The sequence below is a fragment of the Puma concolor genome, chromosome D2, assembly GCF_028749965.1.
Source record: "Puma concolor isolate L17-30 chromosome D2, mPumCon1.1.hap2, whole genome shotgun sequence".
Classification (NCBI taxonomy): Eukaryota; Metazoa; Chordata; class Mammalia; order Carnivora; family Felidae; genus Puma; species Puma concolor.
The window spans coordinates 58,572,911-58,585,611 of record NC_141677.1 but is presented as its reverse complement, the minus strand read 5'-3'; the positions used below and the strand labels follow the sequence as shown (position 1 = coordinate 58,585,611).

At 40.1% G+C, this 12,701-nt stretch overlaps 1 protein-coding gene and 1 non-coding gene across 3 annotated transcripts in view; one reads left to right on the top strand and one right to left on the bottom strand.

The window, feature by feature from the left end:
* The window catches only part of HPSE2 (heparanase 2 (inactive)), a 663,646-nt gene that overhangs the window by 508,869 nt on the left and 142,076 nt on the right, over positions 1–12,701 (top strand). The window lies entirely within an intron of this gene.
* LOC112854922 (U6 spliceosomal RNA) lies at positions 3,539–3,645 on the bottom strand. Its single transcript, XR_003222995.1, has one exon. It is a non-coding gene; the product is annotated as a U6 spliceosomal RNA (small nuclear RNA).

Sequence of the window (12,701 nt, the reverse complement as noted above, 5' to 3'; positions counted from 1 at the left end):
TCAGCCCAGAGCCTGACGCGGGGCTCGAGCTCACAGACCGGACCGCGAGATCGTGACCTGGCTGAAGTCAGACGCTCAACCGACTGCGACACCCAGGCGCCCCTATTTGGGCCTACCTTAAAGAGAGAATGATTATGTTCATTCAGTGAAATTCTTGTCTGGGGCATTGGCCATATTTACTGGTTCTAAATAGTGTTAAATATCTCAGCCATATATACATTATTCCTAGGTGTCTTAGAATAGCCAAATAACACCTTACTTTTGTAGAAATGTGGGAGAAGCTGTATTATATTAAGTAATGGCATGTAGGTCCTAATAGCAAGGCACCTTTGGTCAATAGTTCTCACACTTGAGTGCAGTCAAAATCACCAGAGGTTGCTCAGAAGGTTTACAGTCTCACTCCTGATGTTCTGATTTAGTATGTCTGGAGTGGATCTTAGATACCTCTTTCTTAGTAGTCATCTGTCAAGTAATTCTATGCAATGCAGATAACATTTTGAAATACACTGGATTAGTTAATTCTGAACTGTGAAGACGTTCTGTCTGCAATTTCCATCTGCCTCTACAAAATGATATCACATCTTTTGTTGCCTAGTCAGGTCATTTTTCCAGGTAATGAGGACCTTTTGAACATTCAACTACATCTTGAGCAAATTAAACAAATCTTTGCAGAAAAATAGCAGTGGGTAAACCCCTATTAATATGGGATGAATGAATAAATGAATGGACAAATGAATGAATGACTCATGTATAAAATTATCTGTGAAATAAAATTATACTTGGAGTAATCATAGAAAAGCACTTTTGATTGGTAGAGTGGTAGTCTATATGCTTTTTTTTTTTGGTATTCAAATCAATGTCCTGTTCAGATTACAAAAGCTTTTTCAGTCCTCTTGTTCTCAAAATGTTTTAGCAGCTAGGAAGCCTCAGGCCTTCTGGACTCCTATACCCCAGTCTATCCCTCTGGGGATCAGGTGCACTAGCCAGTATCTTTCTCTGTCACTGCCTCCTACCAAGCAAAGCCTAAGAGAACTAAATAATTTGAAATGTCTCTGCCAGTCTCTGTTTGACATTCATTTAGGTTTTAATATTTAAATATTTAATATTTACTGAACACTTAGCTAGTGTCAGGCAAAGTGCCAGGTGCTGGGGATACAAAATGGAATAAGACATGGTCTCTGCCTTCAAGGAACTCAGAGTTTTAAGGTTTAACAGCTGCTTTGAGCAGGTTGCAAAACATTACTTAAGGCAGTCAAATACCCTATTGAACACTGCAGTCTACTAAGCACTTTATGCTAATCTAATATTATATATTATTCTCTAAAAGGAGGGAGGAATGTCTTTCATTCATTCATTCATTCATTCATTCATTTGTTTATTCTTCTATCCAATAGATATTTATTGAGTGTGTACCATGTTCTAGGCATGATTCTAAATGTTTGTGTTACAACAGTATACGTGATAGACAAGTCCCTAAATTTTTGGCTTTTCTGATATTAAATGTAATGACCTGATCAAAAGGCTGTCATTGGAAGTAAAATGATTCAGCAGTATCATGGCACTGAGAGTGAAGGTTCTAACTGTGCTCTTGTAAGTATTTAAGTAGAACAGTTAACTCTAGGTCAGAACTAAGACAAAGGTGTTGGGAGTTAGGTTCTTCCCTTTCTCCCCACTACCCATTACTCTCCACCACTGCGTACTTCTTACCCACCACAGAAGGTTCAAAGACTGAAATAAGTGGCTAAGCTCATCTTCTGATGTGTCCAGGCAGGGCCAAAGGAACTTAAAGAAAAGAGCTCAAACCCTGTGCACAACTGAGATTCAGACCTCTCATAGCATGTCTAATGGACTTGGCTGGGAGGGCCAGGTGCAGTTGCAAGGAGAAACAGTGGAGCCTCTAAGAGAAATGACCTGTATAAAGAAGGTGCCTGGCAGGGGTCGGCTAGAATTAGCAGTAGAACCTGATTTCACTTTTGGCTGTTGCAGATAGAACATGCCAGAGGTCCTCTCAGGACCTAGGTTAGGGTTCTGGTTATGAAGTGCTGTGCAACAAATTACCCCAAAACTTAGTAGCATAAAACAACGATTTACTGTGTCTATGGATTCTATGGGTCAAGAATCCCCACAGGGCACTATAAGGATGGCTTGTCTTTGGCTCATGATGTCTGAAGCTTCAGCTGAAAGACCTGAAGGCTAGGGTGACTCAAAGGCCGGTGACTGGAATCACAAGGCTCGTTCACTTGCATGTACTGCAGTTGATGCCAGCTGTTGGCTAGTACCTTTGTTGGGTTGATAACTGGAATACCTACATATGAACTGTCTATGTAGCCTGGGTTTCCTTCCAAGGTTCAAAAGTCAGATGCCCAAGAGAGAGAGCCAGGTGGAAGCTGTACTACCTTTTCTAACCTACCCCCAGAAGTCACAGGGCTTCACTTCAACCATAGTCTATTCATTGAGACAGTCATCAAGACCAATGGAGATTTGAGGAGAGAGGAAATAAACTCTTCTTGATGGGAGAATAGCAAGATTCTAGAAGAGCATTTAAAACCAGAATTATTTTTCCAGTCATCTTTGGAAAATACTGTCTGCCACAGTTTCATCTGCCCTGTATCATTTAGTAGCCCTTCCATCATTTCCCTGTCTAGTTTCTTTTTCCAACTTTTCTTTTACAAGCTCTCACCAGATATTGCCTTAAATGGGTATCTGCTGGAGGTGTTGCTGGATCACAGATTCCCCAAGATTTGATTTATGGGGTAGACATTCCCTTGGCTGCACAGCCCGGACCCAGTGGCTAGGGCCTCCAAGATGAGAGTCTCTCTCACCACAGCCCAGGATGTGCTAGGTACTGGTCTGCTCTGGGGAGATGGGGACTGGGAGACTAGAGAAGGGTCACCAAGTTTTGCCAGTTAAAAAGTTGCTTTAGCTGTTCCTGAAGTCCCCTGTGGGTGGGAGGGGGGTCTGGGGAATTAGAGTCCAAGATGCACACCGGCACAGACTGGCCAAACTTTTTTCTTCAGACTTCCAAAACCAGTTTATAGAGGGGCCAAGTAAGATTTTAATGCATATATACCTAGAACCCTCATCTAAAATCTAAAAGTATAATCTTTGTTTCTACTCTATTTTGAGAAGCTCACAGAAATTCTAATGATCCCCCTTAGGCCTACAGTGATGGGAAAAGGGCAGATTTCCTACCAAAATCAATTCATGAAGGAGTGGTTAGATAAATCAGTGATGAGACTGTTTGAATAAGAGACAGAATATAGGATTTGAAGTCTAATGCTTGATTTGGAGTTCAGGCTTAGCTGTGTAACCATGGGTTGGGTTATTCACTTAACTTTTCTAACTTTGTTTATACATCTGTAAAATGATGGTGCTAAGAATACTCTCATCTTTCCCTTTCATGGAGATTAGGAAAGTCACATGCAACCCTATTTTGTTGATTGCTATTGAATGCTAATCTTATTGCTATTACTATTGTTGTTTGAGTTGTTGTAGTTTTTTATGTCTTTATTTTATTTTGTTTTTATTTTTATTCCATAAAAATATGGAACGCTTCACGAATTTGCATGTCACCTTTGCGCAGGGGCCATGCTAATCTTCTTTGTATCGTTCCAATTTTAGTGTATGTGCTGCTGAAGCGAGCACTATTGTAGTTATTTTTAATAATAATTCATATGACTGGAGAAGCTTCCTGCTACCTTTATCCTCAACTTGTTCTTTGCTTTTTTTTCTTCTTTCCTCTTTCTTTGAACCCTGGGGAGTATGGTAGGTGATATTTTTGGCATCTGAAAGGCAGTGACTCAATTGCTAAAAACAGCTGTGGTTTTCAAATTTGGACTGCCATTTACAGAAGAATTCTCTGTTTTCTGAGCAGTGGGCAAATTCTGGTTATATGAAAATCTACATTATGTATTTGAAAGCCAAAAGAGACAGTGTTTGGACAAGCCACTCCTTTGGATGATCTACACATTCTCTCCCTTCTATTAGAATAAGGATAATCATCTGTACTTTGGGAGATGAGTCAGGGGAAAGAGTTGAGAATCTAACAATGTAAGCAAGAGTCAGATGGGAAAGTAAGAGATGTTTCGGATACAGTGCAGATGGTATAGTGTGGATACCTGGGCTGACTCCAAAACAATGACATAAGAACCAAGAAGAACCACTTTGGCTTAAGTCACTTGGACCCTATGATTTGTGTCTTCATCTCCTGGAGGAATCAGAAGAGGAAATAACACTTTTTGATATTATTTTCAGCAATTCAATAAGCACAGGAAGGAGTTGGTGAAATCCCAGTCATAAGGGAAGTATTTCCAAAAGTACTGTCCATATGATTGCATTTTGAATACTAAATAAACTGGACAATTTGCTTCCCTAATATTTGAAAAATTCCTTCCTTCTTCCTTCCTTTCTTTCCTTTACTTATCAACTGTTTATAACATTCTTAGTATTTTCCAGGCCCCTGATGATTAAATGGTGAGAAAGACTTACATGTGGTCTAGACCTTGTGGTCTAGTGGAAAAATAGTTAATGAAGCAAGCAATGATAATAAGATGTGATGACTCTTATAACAGAGATGTATAGGGTACTATGGGCACCCATGGTGGGAAATACCTATCTTAGTGTATAAAAGAAGGGCAGTCCTTCTAGAGAAAGTGACATTTAGGCTAATACCTAAAGGACAGGCACCTTCTAATTTATTTAGTTCTGAGAGTCTGATCAGAGGACTACCAGTGTTAATATATATGGTGGAGAGAATGGTTTATATGGTTCATAGTATGACCATTATCGTTCTTTTGTTAATATCATCATTGCTTATGATTGCTTACAGTATTTAATGAAGATGAACTCTTTTGAAGTGTCTTTACTTTTTCCAATATATGTGAGTTGCAGGATTAAGGAAGTAGGTGAGGCAGAAGAATATTTAATCCTTTTGAAGTAATTAATACATAAAAAGGAAGCTTTTGCTCTTAGCCAACCTTCTGGTTTACCCACTTATTTGAGCCTCTTAGTATATGAAAGGGGAAGGGGATTAAAAAATAACAGTTATTCCTGAGTATGATACAATAACTAGAAGCACAACTAAAGGAAAAATGAGAACAACAGTAGTGTTAACCTTTTGTGAAGAGAAGTAGAAAATGAAAATGACATTACTAGGGTAAGAACAGTAGTATCACCACAAAAGTCAGTGTTTGATTCACTCATTTATTTGTTAAAGGTTCATTTCAGTGTGCCATTGCCTGTTTACCATAATGCCTATCACGTGGCAGGTGCTTAATAAATGTTAGTGGAAGGGAAATAGGCAGGAAGGGGAAGGTAAGCGAGCAGAGGAAAACAGTGGAAGAAGTGTAAAAGAAGTAAAGTAGTGTCTCTGTCTCATTCACATTTGGATATGCTATCTCAGCTGTTCACATGCAGAAGAATCTAATCTGCTCCTAACTATGCAGCATAGTGTTGACTAGATAGAAATTGATGCAGACAGCAATAAATGGGTTGTGCTTACATGTAGGCATAGTAGGAGAGTTTCTTCTGGGTATGTGTTGAGAGGTGAAGGAAAAGTCTCTTTGTTGTTCAAAATAACATTTCAGTCTGATTACTAATGCCAGGTATTTCATTTGAAAAAAATAACCTTTCAGGAGCACCTGGGTGGCTCAGTCAGTTGAGTGTCCAACCTCGGCGCAGGTCATGATCTCACAGTTCGCGAGTTCAAGCCCCACCATCAGGCTCACTGCTGTCAGCGCAGAGTCTGCTTTGGATCCTCTGTTTCCCTCTCTCTGCCCCTGCCCTGCTTGTGCTCTCCACCTCCCCAAAATAAATAAGCATTGTTAAAAATGTTTTAAAAAGAGAGAAGAAAAAAATAACCTCTCATTCTACACATTAGGGAGAGGATGCAAAATGTAAATAACCTGAGAAGAGGTAAACTACACTGGTTCAAAGTCACACTAAGGTGTTAATATCAAACAGAAGGTCCTTTCCCAAGAGCAGATTTGCATAGGCGGGGAGGAGAAACACAGGCCAAGGATATACTCAAGAGAGTCAGAGTACCCCAAATACAAATGGTGCCACATGAATATCTTGGAAGACATCCCTGAGTGTCTTAAGTTTTATGGGGACTGAAATTCATACAACAGGAAACTCTTTAAGAAAAAGAAAACAAAACAAAATTGCATGTTTTAGAAATATATCTGACCACATGAACACAGTACTAGGGCCCCCTTCCCAGGATACCAGCAGAGGCCTGTGAGAGTGGGAAGCTGGAAGTTCAAGCTTCATGAACTTCCCAGTAAATTAGTTTCTGTGATGCCACTTGGCTGTGTATTTACAAATGGGACAGTATGACCCAAAGGAATCTTTGGCTCTTCTCTTTCATATAGAAGACACTAATAATAAATAGGGGAATCTAGCTGGAAATGTATGTTTACCACAAAAGAGCTCCAAAGCTTTAGTTGTTGTCATCTTATGAACCATATCTCCTTGACTCTTAAACACAAATAATTATAAAATGTACCATAATTTAATATAGCCAGGGAGTGGAGGAGAGATAGGAGATAGGATAAACAGCTGGCAAATTTCAGCTCACAAGTTTCTTTTGAGATTGATTATAAAAAACGTTCTGATTTCAAAACCATTAAAATGTGAAAAATGCATCATTAACTTACAGAAATACAGTAACCATATTACTTTTGAGGATACAAATGCCATTTATTGAGTGCATCGTATATTACTAACCCATTGAAGAAACCAGTCACTTACTCAAAGCCATTAGTAGTAAAATTAGAATTCAAGGCCAGGCCCACCTAACTCCAGAGCCTACACTCTTATCCAATCCACTCTTCTTTTGTTTTTTTTTTTTATTTTTTTAATTTTTTTTTTAACATTTACTTATTTTTGATACAGAGAGAGAGCATGAACAGGGGAGGGTCAGAGAAAGAGGGAGACACAGAATCTGAAACAGGCTCCAGGCTCTGAGCTGTCAGCACAGAGCGCAATGTGGGACAGGGACAAAGTGCAAGCAGGGGAGGGGCAGAGAGAGAGGGAGACACAGAATCCAAATAAGGCTCCAGGCTCCAAGCTGTCAGCACAGAGCCCAATGTGGGACTTGAACCCAGAAACTGCGAGGTCATGACCTGAGCCAAAGTCTGATGCCTAACTGACTGAGCTACCCAGGCGTCCCTGTGTCTTATTTTAAACAGCCTTCTCTAATGTGAAATTATTTCATTTTAGCTTATATTGTCTTCTAACATTTTTAGAATCACGTTTTTTAATTTACTCTGGAATCTACTTTGTAAAGGTGCAAGATAGAAATAATCTGCTTGTAAATTCAAGTTTAGAGAGCTCCCAACCGGGTATCTAGACTATGAATCTGATTTGCTATTATCAGTGCATGCAGCTAGTGTTTTCACAATTTGAAAGTGAGAGATTTTGTAAGCAATGGCAAGGATCTGGTGTGGTGAAGGAAGGGTGTGGGGGAAATGGGTGTGACACGAGGGTCACATCCTCCTAGGGCTTAGTTGACTGAGGTACAGACTTTGGCCTTGGTTCCCCCTTTCCCACCCTTCAGTATGAAAATGGCTCCAGGAAAAGGAATGGTAGGTGATCCCCACAGGGTCCTGAGAGGTCCATCTATGACCTGAGCTGAAGTTGGATGCTTAACCGACTGAGCCACCCAGGCGCCCCCAATCCACTCTTCTGCATCTACCATACCTGTTAGCCATTTATTTTGTAGCCAATATAATATTTGTATTCCTAACCACCCAGGATTAGGAAGACTTTTAAGTAGCAGTGAATGTCCTGATGAAAGAACATCAATTCGATGCCACAATCAGTTGATATAATCTGGCATAGGTGTCCCAGAAGTTAGAGTCCAATGAAAGTTATATACCCCAATGTTAGGTAATGTCTAATATTACCACAGTGTTAGATAGTGGAAGAGGACTGAGCTTTTGAGGGAGTGATTTGCATTTATTCACTGGACTTCATTCTTACCTCCCATGTGCACAGGCTTTTGGTCAATGCATAGTGAGTTCTGGTTATGTGCAAGGCAATCACAATGCAAAGGTATATGCTGCCCATAGACACTTGGAGGAATGGCCCTGGGGACAAATTGTGGTTTGGGGTAAAAAGCTTCTTCAAGAGGAATAGGCACCTTGAGGTGACCTTCCAATTTTCCACATGGAAGGGGGGATTATATGGTTTGTCTTGAATGAGAGAAAATTACTTCTGAGGATGATAAAGCCTGACTCGTCAGTGGGTAGACTGTCCAGTAAGCCTAGGTATTGGTTACTCATGGAAAATAACTGGGGAAGGGAGGAGGAGTCATTCTTGTGTGAGCAGCTGCTGTCCAGTCTCTCCCTCTTCTAGCACTTATCCTTGATCGTAGACTCTGCTTTGGGACTCTGAAATATTCTTCCTTATTTTCTTGCATATACTAATAATTTCCTTGGCTCCCCTGTGACTTTATCTTCATTGTGTATTCTCTTATTTTAATTTTATATTTTGTTGCAATTATATACATTTGCTTTTCTGTGGTTGGAGATAACAAGAACAGAGAATTCAATTTTAAATCCTAAAAATGACACATAAACAGAAGCCACAAATTAAAAATTGATCTGATACCAAAAGAAAATGGGTAAATATGGCACTCCGGAACAGGGAGACGATAGAAAGCAATTATACAGAAAAAAAAATTAATGAAACTGACAGGAAGTACATTAGACAAAAGAAATAAATCAGGAAGAATGTGATGAGATATTAGAATGGCTGAGCTCAGAATAGCCTAGCTTGTCTAACCTAAGAAGGACATATTAAATATGGAGGCATTTTAGTCACCCAGAAGCTTCCAGGTCTCCTCAAATAGGGAAATTCAATTAGAAAGTAGATAGAACCCTGAAGTGGAACTGTGAGGATTTGGTGTTTGCTCTTATGGTTTTGAGGTTATTAGTTATCTCCACTGAAACTTGGCCTTTTCAATAGTAAAATATTATCTCCCTCGTATATTAACAAATAAGTTATTTCATTATCTTATTATTTAATGTACTTAATAAGCAAAGTACCTGTCAAGCGACATGCCAGGTACTTAGATACTTCTATAAGGCATACAGAAAAGGAAAAAATGTGGCTTTCTCAAGTATTTCCAGTATAGTTGAAAGACAGGCAAACAGATTATAATTCAGTTTAAAAAGGTCAAGGTCAGAGATAGGTTTGAAGAACTTTGGAGCCCAAAGGAGAGATGAATTAATTTTCTAAAGGTTTGAGGAAAGTTTCACAGTGGAAGTAAGATTTGAAATAAGCCAGAAAAAAAAAATTAGACAACATGGAGGAGGAGTGGGTAGGGGAGGAGGCAATTAGTAAAAACCTAAAAGGAGGTCCTATAGTTGGAAAATGATAAGTCCACTCTGTGGTGAACCATAGGTCTTGTGGGGAGGAAGGGGAGAAGAGACAGCTAAGGGGTAGTTATGAAGGGTCTAAGATACCAAGGTAAATGAAGCAGTTGGCATGTATCCTGTGGGCCGGTGGTTCTCATAATCATTGTACCATGTCTAACGTACTCCAATAGACAAATGGATAAAACAGACTAGGGGTTGTGTGTAGTTACTGGCTCCTTAGCTTTTTTCCGAGTTGGAGAAACATTTCATACTTTTGGCGAATGATAAGAATGTAATTGGGGCAACTTTGAAACCATTCTTTTTATTTTTAAGTAAATCATTCCCTAGATCACTTTCAATATTATCATAACACATATACCAGTTAACAACATCAACCTCTGTGAACACATGATTGAGTTCTTCTGCTGGTAATGGCCAAAATACACAAGAAGGATGGACAGAAATGCAGAGTGTTACTGAACTCTCACCTGGACCTCTAGTAAATACAATAGGGAACAAAGAGGCAGGGGCACCCCAAGAAGTGCTTTGTGCATAGGTGAGGTTTAAGAAGCCTCCTGAAGCTATTTGGCTCCTTCTAACCAGTGATTAGGGACCAGTTCTGGTTACTCAAAGAGCTACTGCTCTTCCTGAAGTCCTGGGGAAGGTTGATTTCCAAGTAGATGAGATGCTGGAATTAATGGACTCCAGGTTCTTTTGGAGGTTGGGCCTCCTGCCAGGACTGATTAGCCCAGCTGGCCTGTCCACTATTCCTGTTTTATTGCTTCCTTTCTCATTAAGGAAGGTGTTGGGTTTGGATAACCATAAACAACATGTCTGCTGCTACAGGACCACCATCTCTTGCATAGCCAGTGGCTGAAACCAGGCTCTCAGGAGTCTTTTTTAAAGACTTAGATCACAGTTTTGGAGAAACAGGAAAAGGAAGCCCAAGTTTGAAAACATGCCACATAAATGATTATTTTCCTATTTTCCTCTTTTTTTTTTTTTAATTCAAAGTGGCAGGGAAAATAAAACTTTAAAAAGTAAAATAAAACCAGTACTGTTTTCCTCATTCTGTTTTCTCTCTCACCCCTGCTCTCTCAACATAGCCACATGGAACAGTCCTGATGTCCTCAACCCCTGAGATGGGAGGGAAGGGAGTTGGAGGCTTCCCTTCATATCAACCTGCCCCCAGCAGGCCCAAGGAGTCTGAGCAGCCACTGACCACTTGCTGAGCTGTTATGTGGGTGCCTCATGGCTCCCTTGTCTACTTGGGCCCAAGGGCTGAAGTCTATTTAGGACCACAGAACCCTTAAAAGAGAGCCAGCCACCCAGCCCCTCTCTAACCTCTAACCAGTAATCTCAACACTTGTACTTCTTCCCCCTCCCCAGACAATGTGTTCCTTAAAATGACCTTCATTGGCACATCATTTCTCACCAGGAACTGTACCCTTGTTCTTTCCAGTCCTGCAATTTTCTCTCTTCCAGCACAGGGAGAATCATATTTACTCAGAAAACCACAGTGTTGAACTATAGCCCTCGGTTTCTTAGAGTTTCACTTTCTAAGGGAATTTTGCAGCTGGTTCCATCTGCTTGTCCTGATTTTTTTTCTCTCCTCTTTTCCCCATGCTGATTTCTTCCCCAGTCCTAACCAGCACCCAGCCTCAGTACCTTCCCCACATGTCACCATGATGGTCTTCTTTGCTCATGGTAGACACACAATTCATCAAACCTCTCACCATGTCCCAAATGGTAAATGCTCAGAAAATCCTTGTTGATTTGTACCAACTACTCCCAGAACTTTTAGTATTAATACTTTCTAGGAATCTCTCCCCTGCAGAACATTTCATAATGCTGGTTTAGGTCGTATATAAAAGTTCTAGCTCACTGTGTTTTTTGTTCATATGGCTTCTCTAGACAAGGACAGGAATTACCCCTATGCTAAGAGTTCATAAGTAAACTATGAATGCTAATTATGTTAATGTGAATAATCCATGTGCCTTTTAAATTTTAAGCAGACCTTTCCTTTCTAGTTAGCATACATCTGGTCTATTACCTACCTCCTAAAACATGTCCAAAAGAAAAGCAAACAACTCCAATGTTAGACTGATCCAAGCCCAACTCGTGAGCTTTACACAGGAGAGTGGTCTAGGTTAACAGGTTAACTTTAAGAGCTTACCAACAGGGGTGACTGGGTGGCTCGGTTGGTCAAGTGTCTGACCTCCACTCAGGTCATGATCTCGGGACTGCATTGGGCTTTCTGCTATCAGCACAGAGCCCGCTTTGGATCCTCTGTCTCCCTCTCTCTCTGCCCCTTCCCCCTCCTCTCTCAAAAATAAATAAACATTAAAAAGAAGAGCTTACCAATAAGACAGACACACCTTTCCAAGTGCTTTATAAATATTAGGTCATTTAAATATCATAAAATGCTCTGAGATGGATCTTATTATTATTCTGGTTTTACATCTGAGGAAAGTAAAGCACAGAGAGATCACACCAGTCAGCAAACCACAGAATCAGGATTCAAACACAGGGAATCTGGGTGCAAAGTCCATGCATCTAACCACTACTTAGTGCTACCTCACCAATAATAGCAATTTTTAAATTGTTTCCTTCCAAATCTCCCTGCAAGTTAGAATTCAGATGAACTTCTATTTATACAGTGTCTGTATCCCTGCAGAGTCTTATGTACACAATATTTTATAAATCCAAACATTTTCCTGAATCAAGTCCTCATTTAAAAGAGCTAGACTTTGGGGGCATCTTGGTGGCTCAGTCAGTTATGTGCCCGACTCTCATTTTCGGCTCAGGTCATGATCTCACGGTTGGTTTGTGAGTTCGAGCCCCACGTGCTTAGGATTCTCTCTCTCTCCCTCTCTCTCTGCCCCTCCCATGAGCTTGCTTGCTGTCTCTCAAAATAAATCAATAAATATTAAAGATCTAGACTTTGAACTCCTTTTGGAATATAACTATTTTGTACAAATTTGCTGCTCTTTGTTGGGCATGCTACCTTCCAACTAAGTATTTATGACAGATGACCTCACAGAATAGGTGGTAGGAATATGATTGTCTCTTTATCTTCAATATCAGAATATTATGATAAACTTAATACATCATAAAATACTTCTGGTCTCCAAATATCATTGGATGGTGATTTGCCTTTACCATTTCTGGGGGTGTTGGATTCCATATATAAGTTACCTGGTAAGCAAAGGCGTAATTCCCTTTCCTTCTCTGAAATTTCCATCTTTCAGAGTTCAAGGGGCAGACCTCAGGCCTCATATCCTGAGCTTTAGCAAATAGACATGTGTTGCTCTTATCTGGATCTTTAGTGCTATTGTA